Consider the following 9,754-nt stretch of genomic DNA (forward strand, 5'->3'; position numbering starts at 1 on the left):
GGAATCTGAGTCCTGTCCTAACACTATAATCTGTTACTGTGCCAACCCCAAAGGAGCTGGGGAGAACAGACATGCCTTAGATATTACAAGAGTGACAGGGACTCAGCAAGACAAGTCTCCTCGCTTTTTGCAGTAGCTCCTAAGTCCAGGCAGGCGCTGCACAGAGGGAAAGGCCTTGACTGCACAGCATGCCTGTTCTTACTCTGGCCTCTGGCCCAGTCTCTGCCTCTGGCTTTTCCTTGATGATACTTTAAAGAATGACAATTGGATTCTTTCCCTAGTCCCTGAGGCCCAAAGACCATTATGTCAGTGCAGAACAGACAATACAACGGTGGGATCAGAGACCAGAAAGAAGGAAGCTCCAATGAGTCAGGGTAGGCAGCAGGCATTAAAGCTGTCTTAGCAGTGAGACCAGCTTGATTGGATAGCTTCTAAGGAGCTCCTGAGCTGGTCCCTTGGAGCCCAGAGTCGATTCCATACCGCTGTATGCAGAGAGTGGGAACAAGGTAACTCATTTCTTAGCTGTAGATAGATCTGGACTCTCCTAGCTCAGGGTCAGAATCTACTTACCAGTTCACTTATGCTTGCAAAGTCGTGTGCTCCTGACAGGTCTCTTTAGGAGTTACTCTTGAATTGATTTCAGCTAGAGTAAGATAAGTGAGCCTGGACTTGAAGGGGGATTGGGAGGAGGAAGAGATTCACGGAGGATATAGTGACCCGTATGTGAGGGCACTCATCACGTGGCACAGGTTTTCCTGCTGGGCATGGGAACACACGCCTGTAACCCCCTACTTGGAGATATGTAGATAGAGGTAAGCCTGGGCTTCCCCTGTTTGGGATGGGGAAGGGGAGAATGCAGGAAGTAAGAAAAGAGAGAAAACAAGCAAGCCAGCTGAATGTGGGGGTGTTTGTCTTTGACTGAGAGGCAGGAGGATCAGAAGTTTGAGGCTAGCCTTGGATCAATGAGCTTCTGTCTCAAACAAACAAAAGGGGAAAGAAGGAAGAAAGGAAGGAAGGGAAGACAGGAAGCAGGAGATGTGAGGGAAACGGAAGGGGAGAGGAGGAATAGATGGATCTTAATTATGAAATAGTCTCAGAGAAGAAAATGGCTAAATTTCTTTTGTTACAGGCATGGAAGATATTTCTTTTTTTTTTTTTTTTTGGAAGATATTTCTGTGCTGTTCTCTGTAATAGGGGAAATGGAAAACAATTATTACCTTTGTTGAACATTTTAGTCAAGTAAATTATAGTTTTCCACTAGGTGGGCTATTATATGGCTGTTGTAAGGATGAGCACATAGGCTGTAGAACTTGGAAAAGATAGTTCTTTTTAAAATTTATTTTCTACAATTTATTAATTTTGTGTCCAGATTGTAACCCCACTTCCTCATCTCCTCCCACTCCCACGCCCTCCCTCTCCCCCGCCACTCCACTGAAAGGGAGAGACCTCCCCCTACCCCCGCCATCTGACCCTAGGCTATTAAGTCTCATCAGGACTGCCTGGATCCTCTTTTTCTGTGTTTTGGCAAGGTTGCACCACCTGGGGCAAGTGATCCAAGAGCAGGCAACCGAGATCATGTCAGAGACAGCCCCTGCTCCCCTTACTCAGAAACCCACATGGAGACTGAGCTGACTATAGGCTACATCTGAGCAGGGGTCTAGATCCTCTCAGATTTTTTGGCTTTGTTGGTCTGCTTGTGGAACGCATGTCCCCTCCAGGTCCTTCTGTCCCCCCCCCCCCTTCTTCTGTAAGACTCCCTTTCGGGAAAGACAGTTCTGATCTAAGTGAAAATGTTAAGTAACAGAGTGACAGTGGCTCCGAGTGCACCTGGGGGAAGATTACAAAGAGGAAGAGATACTGGCTCTGTGGCTTAAGTTTCGTTACGAATGCTCCTCCTCTCTGTGGTGCCAGGGTTGGCTTCTTGTAGAGCAGTTTAATCAGGGTGACTGCAGAAGGCCCCATTAACAGTGACTTTCTCTAAGAGGTGGGAGGGACTTTTGTCTGTTAAGTCATTCCTTCCTATAACATTTAAATTTTAGCTGTGAGCGCGCATTACTTTAATAATTCCAAAAAATAAATAAATAAATAAATACATTTTTAAATTTTAGAATTAAGACCTCTTAAAAGGCTATATTTTCCACCTGGAGGAGAGGAGAAAGGCTAAGTCAGCTGATGCTTTATTTCCATTCTCATCTTGTTTAAGGCCCCACCTACCCATCCATCTATTCATTCTTCTTCTGAAAATATTATTAGGCATTGTTGCCAGGCATGAGTGAAGAAAACTAAGCCTTGCCTCTTGTTGAGTTTACATTGCATTTGGAGAAAGGCCTTAAACAGCAGCAAACTATTAGACAATGTTACAAAGAAAATGGGATGACATGACTAACAAAAAGCCCACACTTGATTGGGGATCAGGAAAGGTCTCAGAGAGGTGACGGCCGAGTTGAGACCTGAGTGACAACAGAGAGACAGCCACATGGAAGTCCTGGAACATTCTAGTGAGTACCCAGAATGCCTACCCTGTGGCCCCCGCCTGTGTGCTTCCCATTGCTTCCGGAACTCAGGGAACCTCTGGGCCAGGACAGACTCCATTCCCTCGTGCTACCATTTTTATACTTCCCATCTGGGATGTGCTCAGTGTCTTAGTCCTTCCAAAGTCTTGTGTGGGGTGGCTGTTTCTGACACTCTGGCTGTTGCTGCTCTGGACAGATGGCCCCTCTGGACATCCTGTACACAGGCCGCTGCTCTTGGCTGGCATTTCCAGATCAGGGCTCAGCTGTCTCAGATTTCCGTACCAGGGTGGATTGGCAGCTAGGAAGGTAACTGGGTAATGTGTGCCCTGGCAAAGTGTCTTTAAATGGCTCATGACCTGAGGCTCTGAAGAGTAGCTGCTGCCATAGTCCTGGGAGGCTCTGCTTTGACCTTGGAGTACTTATGTGTGGCTCCTGCCAGACTGTGGTCTGAGAAATAGTCTAGGAGCCTGTGTTATGTCTAACACTTAGTTCGGAGCTTGGTAGATGGCCCAGTGAGTGAGAAGTATGCATCTATTTCCATGAATCTTCTTCTTACTCCAGATGCCACCTCAGTATCTAGAGACAGCGCCTTGGAAATTGTAGTACCTCAGAGGAGCTTGTAGCCAGCCTTTGGAACAGTACAGGGTGATGACTGGGGGTGAAGACTTAGGAGGGTTTAATAACTAGCCCAGGCATTTAGAGCTGTAAGAACATTAGGCTAATTATACAGCCTCTTTCTGCCCCATTTTTCCCTTTGTAAAATGGGATTCAGAACTTTCTGAAGCTGAAACATGGAAAGTGCTGAGAAGGACACCTGGTTCTTATTGTCACGTGAGCGGTAAGGGGACTACCTCATCAGCCTTCAGTGTAATACCTGGGGCCTCTCAAGAGAAAGAAAGGTAGAAGTTGGTGGTGTCTGAGCTAGCCACTGGCCACAGGAACTAGATCCCCTTGGCCCATTCTGGCCCTGAAGCATGTCTGTTTTCCTTCTTCTACCTTGATGGTAAGGGAAGTCCAGAGTCATTTCAGGTCTAGCAGTAACTCAGATGTAGAATGATTGCAACACCCCTCCTCCCCCATCGATGGTGCTGACCCTCAGCCCCATAGACTTCCTAGGTGGGCTGTGTAGCTCCTCAGAGCATGGGATGGTAGTAGTGATTTGGGTGCCTGGGGTGAAGAGTAAAGCTTAGCAAGAGAATGGGATGCCAAATCCAGTAAGATGCTCCCCTGGGCAAAAATCCGAAGAGCCATTCTGTTACAGAGTCTTAGCTTCCTGGGATAAGGTCAGAATTTATGGCAAAACCAAAGTCAGCCATTCCATCTGGCTTTACCTTTCCTGGTCTTCCTGTCTCTCTCTCTCTCTCTGTCTGTCTGTCTGTCTGTCTGTCTCTATCTGCCTTTGTGTGTGTGTGTGTGTGTGTGTGTATCTATCTCTGTCTCATCTCTCTTTGATTTTTAGAGACAGGGTTTCTCTGTGTAGCCCTGGCTGTCCTGGAACTCACTTTGTAGACCAGGCTGGCCTTAAACTCACAGAGATCTGATTACCTCTGCTTCCTGAGTGCTGGGATTAAGGGCGTGTGCCACCAGGGCCAGGCTTACCCTGCTCTCTTAAGGCTGATTTCACCTGTCTCCACTGCCCATTCTGTGTGATCTACCCTACGATAGAGCTCTGCACACTCTGAGAGCTTCAGGTGAGACATTCCCAGGGACTGGACAAGACCAGCTTTCTTGTCCCCACCACCTGTTTCCTCACACTGACAAATCACTTGGATTTTGATCCTTCTCAGAGACTCTGTGGTCTTTGACCAACAAGCATGAGCAGGGCGAAACCATCCACACTCTCCAAATGCTGTCTCCCGTGCCTTTGATCTTTGCCACGCTCTCCTCCATGCCACCCTGACTATCTTTGCTTGGGCTGTCCCATCTTTATGTCGTGGTCCTTAGGACCGTTGTGCTTATCACCAGACCGAGGCCGCCATCGTCGGAGCTGCTGGCTCCTGCTGTAGACTTCCCCAGGGCTGATTGCAGAGGTGAGCCAGGTGTCATCGGAAGGGGCATGAGGGTGAGGAGGCCAGGTGGAGGAGGGCCGAGCAAGAGGAGTGGGTCTGTTGGACCCAGTAGAGGGGGGGATGAGCCCATCCTAGATACAAATCCAGGCCCAGCCCCTGTGGTTATTAGAAATGGGAGTTGTTCTCAAGTCAGTATTCTACCTTTCCTCTGAGTACCTCCCACCACCCAGGGGCAGCCCAACCAACAAGGCTCACCCCAGCCTTCACCCCTGTCTTCCACCCCCAGCCAGGTCTTTCAGTTGGCCACATTCATCCTGCGTGGACCAGCTGTGTTCTCCTGCCACAACCGCTTGAACAAGGTCTGACCTTGCCTAGGTATGCTCCCCTTCCATCTGCCCAAGCGCTTCCTGCTAACTAGAAATGGAACCATGCCTGGGGCTCCTTCTGTTCCCTGGTCTGTCCTCCCACCGTCTTTTTTCTGAGCTGGCCCCCCTTCTGTCCTCTCTCCCTTAAACATGTACTCCTTCCATCTTGCTTCTGCTGATAAAGTTTTGAGGTCCAGCTCTTCCCAGTCACCTGGGAAAGCTGGAACCAACGGTTCCCAGCTGAGAAACCATTTTTAGCTATTCCAGGAAGAAGAAAGAGATCAGAGGCAAGCAGAGCAGGATTGAAAGTCAACAAGAAGGAGGAGTGGGACAGGGAAGGAGCTCAGCGGCAGGGACTCTCCTAGCATGTACAGGGTCCTGGGTTTGAACCCTAGCAGGAGCAGGAGCAAGCAGGCACACACATACACCACACATGCATGTACACACACACACACACACACACACACACACACACACACACACACTGAGGTTGGCTTATAAGGAGATCCACATAGTAATATCCAACTCAGAGGGAGACCTCTGAGTGGGAAACTCCCTATCCCAGGATCCTCTTCCCTACGGAGGAGTCAGGGGATTGAGACAGCTGAACAGACCTGAGTTCAAAGGGTCCTGAATCACATTAGGAGAGCCATCTGCCTTAAACCTATCTGCCCCTCCTGCATTTCCCTGTGGCCCATTTTTCTGTTCTCTGTTGGTCTGTGAAGAAAATTTACAAAGCAGTGGCACTTTGCAAGGCTGTGCTTGGGGATGTTTACTCTTCTGTTCTATCCTGTTTTCAAGCCTGACCCTCAGGGCTGGCCCTTCCTCTGAATTCACCTGTGGGCAGCTGCAGGGAAGCAAAGGCCCCCACACTGGCTCTCCCAGGCTATATGTGTGGGACTATTGTTTCACAGGGTTTCCTGGTTCAGTGGCATCATGTCTTGTAAGCCTGCTTAGCAGGGAAGAAAGGAAGGCTGCCAGCAGGCTGCCTAGGACGGGGACAGAGTGACCCTGCCTGAAGTGGGAGGTGATCCCAGTAGCAGCTGTGGCTGTGCCACTAAGGACAGGATCTTTGCAGAAATATTTGTGTGGTTTAAAAAACTATTTTGTTTTTTATTTTATATGTGTGTGTGTGTTTGCCTGAATGTATGTAAGTGTACTATATGCATGTAGTAGGCCAGAAGAGGACATTGGATCCCCTGGAATTTGAGTTATAATCAGTTATGAACCGCCATGTGGGTGCCTGGTACTGAACCTCAGTCCTCTGTAAGAACAACAAATGACCTTAACCTGAGTCGTTTCTCTAGCCCTTATTTGCAGTATTTAGTAGTAGCTAGATAATTCATCCTCACAATAACTGTGATAGTCATTCATATCACCCCCAGTTTACTGAAAAGGAAACTGAGGCAGCCGAGGGGCAGTGACGCACACCTGTGATCCCAGCACTCAGGGAAGGCAGAGGCAGGTGGATCGCTGTGAGACCGCTGTGCCTGGTCTACAAAGCAAGTCTCGAAAACAGAAACAAAGCAGAAGGAAGCTGAGGCCAGGAGCAACGAGGCAGCTTGCCAAGGATCTTACAGGTTTGGGATAGCAGGCCCAAACAGGATGTAGGGTTCCTGAGGTCACTGCTCACACAGTGTTCCATCTACGCTGTAAGCTGTATTGAGGATGGCACAGGAGGGGAAAACTTGCATTAGTTTCACCTGGTTTCAGGTCTCCTTGTCGGGTTCAGACCATAAAGAAAAATGTAATGAGGAATCACTTGCGCTCTCAACCAGAGACAGGTTGTGGCTGAATGTTTTGCATATTTACATGGGCATGCACCTTTGCAAAAATCAAATGTTAATTACACAGCTTCAAGTCCTGACATTTTTCTCTCCACATTGTGCAAAATGTTTCTCTGATGGTTACGGGTGCTGGCTTTCAGATGAATCATAGCAAAGTGAGGGTTGGCACACGGGACAGTAGACAGCGCTTGATTATTGTAGGATTGCTGTGCCATGGACTAAGGCAGATAGGCATAGGGGGAAGGGGTTACAAAGACAGCAAATGGAAAGGGCATCCCAGCAGAGACAGCCATTCTGGGATCCAAAGCACAGAGCTGGCCGGGATCCAGAGGCAGAGCTGGGCCCAGGAGGATGCTGCCAGCCATCTCTGAGGGATGCTGATGTTGAAGATCTGCTAATGGGCTTTTAATGGGGAGAAACATCAGACTGTCGTTTTAGAGAGATCACCTTCTGAATACACTTTTGTTATGGATTTGAACGGTAAGTAGGCAAGGAAAGGCTGAGGGACTTTTGGAGCTGCCTGGTGAAAAATGGTTGAACCTGAACAGCAGCAATGAGGAGATGGATTCCCACAGGATTTAAAAGGTTCACCTGTCCAGGGGTTAGTAGCTTTGCCGTGTAGTAATTCACCTTGACCAATGAGATGTTCACAAGCATGGCTTTTATTTTATTATTATTATTTTTTTAATAAGGGCTGCCTTTTTAGTTTTTGAAAAGAATTTAAATAATTTTATCATGAAAAATATCTTGAATAGGAGCTGGAGATGTAGCTCAGTTGATTGAGTGCTTGCCCAGCATACAGGAAGCCATGGATTGGAGTCCCGTTGAGTAATTGTGCAGTGATGCATGCCTGTGATCCCAGCACTTGGCAGGTAGAGGCAAGCGGATCAGAAGTTCAGGGTTATCTTTGACTACATAGTGAATTCAAGAACCAGACAGGGGTACTTCAGACCCTGCTGCACACAAAACTCTTTAATGGACATATGGTGATTGCTCATATTTGTGAGATACAGTGTGACATTGCCATGCATGTACATAATGTATAATCACATCAGGAGATTATACATACATACATAAATGTATATCACCCAAGACATGAATCATTTTTTTTTGAGAACCCTCAAAATCCTCCCAACTCACTGTTTTTGAGATCTACAATAGATTGCAATCAACCATAGCTGACCTAGTGTGCCCCAGAACATTGGAAGTGACTCTTTTTCCTTAACTGCTCACCTGGACCATTAATGGTGATCTCCCTCCCTCTTTCTCTCTCTTGGCCAGAGTGAAAGGCACTTAACGTGGTTGGGCTGGCTTGCTCGTGGGCTGATGACTTATCAACTTAGCATGGGATAAGTACTGGTCTACTGGGTCCGAGAGGAAGATGGGAAACTGATGGAGCATAGTCACCCCAGTTTAACCTCTCCATCTGAGGACAGAGCAGGGCCTCGGATTACTCACAGCCTTGTGACTTAGGCCAGCTGAGACCTTGTGACCCACAGGTGCCTGAGCTACAATAGGAAATGACGGACGATTTAGGATATGGTTTGGGGGTGGTAGAGTTGGTGGCATTTTGCCGATGATTGAGAGGCACCATTATCCCTGTGCTGGATGCAGTCCTGTATGCACCCTGAGGTGTGACAGTGAGCCTGACACATAGGTCCTGACACTCAGAGACCCGGGTTAAGGTAACAAAGTACCTCTCAATCTAAACTGCTTGCTTGTCAGTGTCATCTAACAGGAGAGGGTGAAGGAGGAAACTGTTTTGGGGAATGATACTGAGTTTGATTTAGGAAGGAGCTTGAGTTGCTCATGAGATGTCAGGCAGAGGAGATGTCCAAGAAAAAAAAAAAAAGAAATCTAAGTTTTATTACTGGAAGAATATGATAGCCAAATGGATAAGGTCTGTCTTGGGATTAAAAATGGAATTTAGCAAAATAATTGGCATCAGAGGGGTGGGGTGCTGTGGAAATTCAGAGCAAGAAGAGGATTTATGGCTGGGAAGGGGAAACATTGGTTCTAATGGTCACCCAGACACTGGGATTATGCTTGTGGGAATGTAAGAAGGCATACCAAACAATAAACACGATCCAGACAGGGGGACATGGATGGTGATAATATGGCAGAAGAGGCCTTGAATGGCAGGCCAAGGATGCTATCGTGTTTCTTTAGGAAAGGGGGAGCCCTTGCATGTTTCCGAGTGAGGAAGTGAGAGGGGGCACACAGGTCTGTGAGTCTGAGTCTGGAGGGGGAGTCAGGAGCTGGTTCTAGTCCAAGCGCTTCTGTTTAGAGGCCTTGAAGCATATGATACACTCAGTCTCATATAAAATAGAAGCAAAACCTCCTTCCTCCCTCTCCTTTCCTTTCTCCCCTTCCTCAGCTCTCTTCCCCTCCATCTACCCTCTCTCAGATCTCTTGTAGCTCAGGCTGGACAGGAATTCACTATGTAGCTAAGGATAACCTTGAATTTTTGATCCTCCTGCCTCTAATCCTCAACTCCTAAGTGTTGGGATTATGGTCACATGCTGCCAGGCCTGGGTTACATAGGGCTGGGGATCAAATTCAGGGGCTCTGCATGGTAGGCAAACTGAACCCCCCCACACACACACATCTTTTTTATCGTTTTGAAACAGGGGGAGGAGATTGCTGTGTCTCCCAGGCTGGCACGGAACATGCAGTCATCCGGTCTCATCCTTCCAAGTGCTAAGATTACAGGCACCTGCCACCACTCTTGGCTTCATTAAGAACTAGTTTTTTGAAATGTCATTAAGGCGCAAGGGTGGCTAAGTATTACTGCACTGGGGCCTGTGTAGCTTAAAGATGGTATTAGGATGCTCAGACACGTGGGCAAACTGCAGGTGGCACCTTGGTAACCTCTGTCCCTTGTCCTACCTAGGAGAGAGGATTGGTAGATGTCAAGCCAGGTACCCACTGGGAGCTGACAAAACTTCCCATTCTTGATAAACTGTGAGCTCTCCCACACTACCCTCTGCATAAACAAGGTTGTATTGTTTAGACTCTTACAGAGGAGAGGCCTAGGGCGGTAGCTGGATAACAGGGCTGTAGAACAGTCACACTCTTAA

General features: G+C 47.8%; 1 protein-coding gene across 6 annotated transcripts in view; it reads left to right on the forward strand.

Annotated features, from left to right (window-relative positions):
* Positions 1–9,754, forward strand: part of Tmem229b (transmembrane protein 229B) — a 50,096-nt gene that overhangs the window by 35,147 nt on the left and 5,195 nt on the right. The gene's annotated exons all lie outside the window — the stretch shown is intronic.

This window comes from Psammomys obesus, unplaced genomic scaffold, assembly GCF_907164565.1.
Source record: "Psammomys obesus unplaced genomic scaffold, mPsaObe1.curated_primary_1811, whole genome shotgun sequence".
In the NCBI taxonomy this organism is placed as follows: Eukaryota; Metazoa; Chordata; class Mammalia; order Rodentia; family Muridae; genus Psammomys; species Psammomys obesus.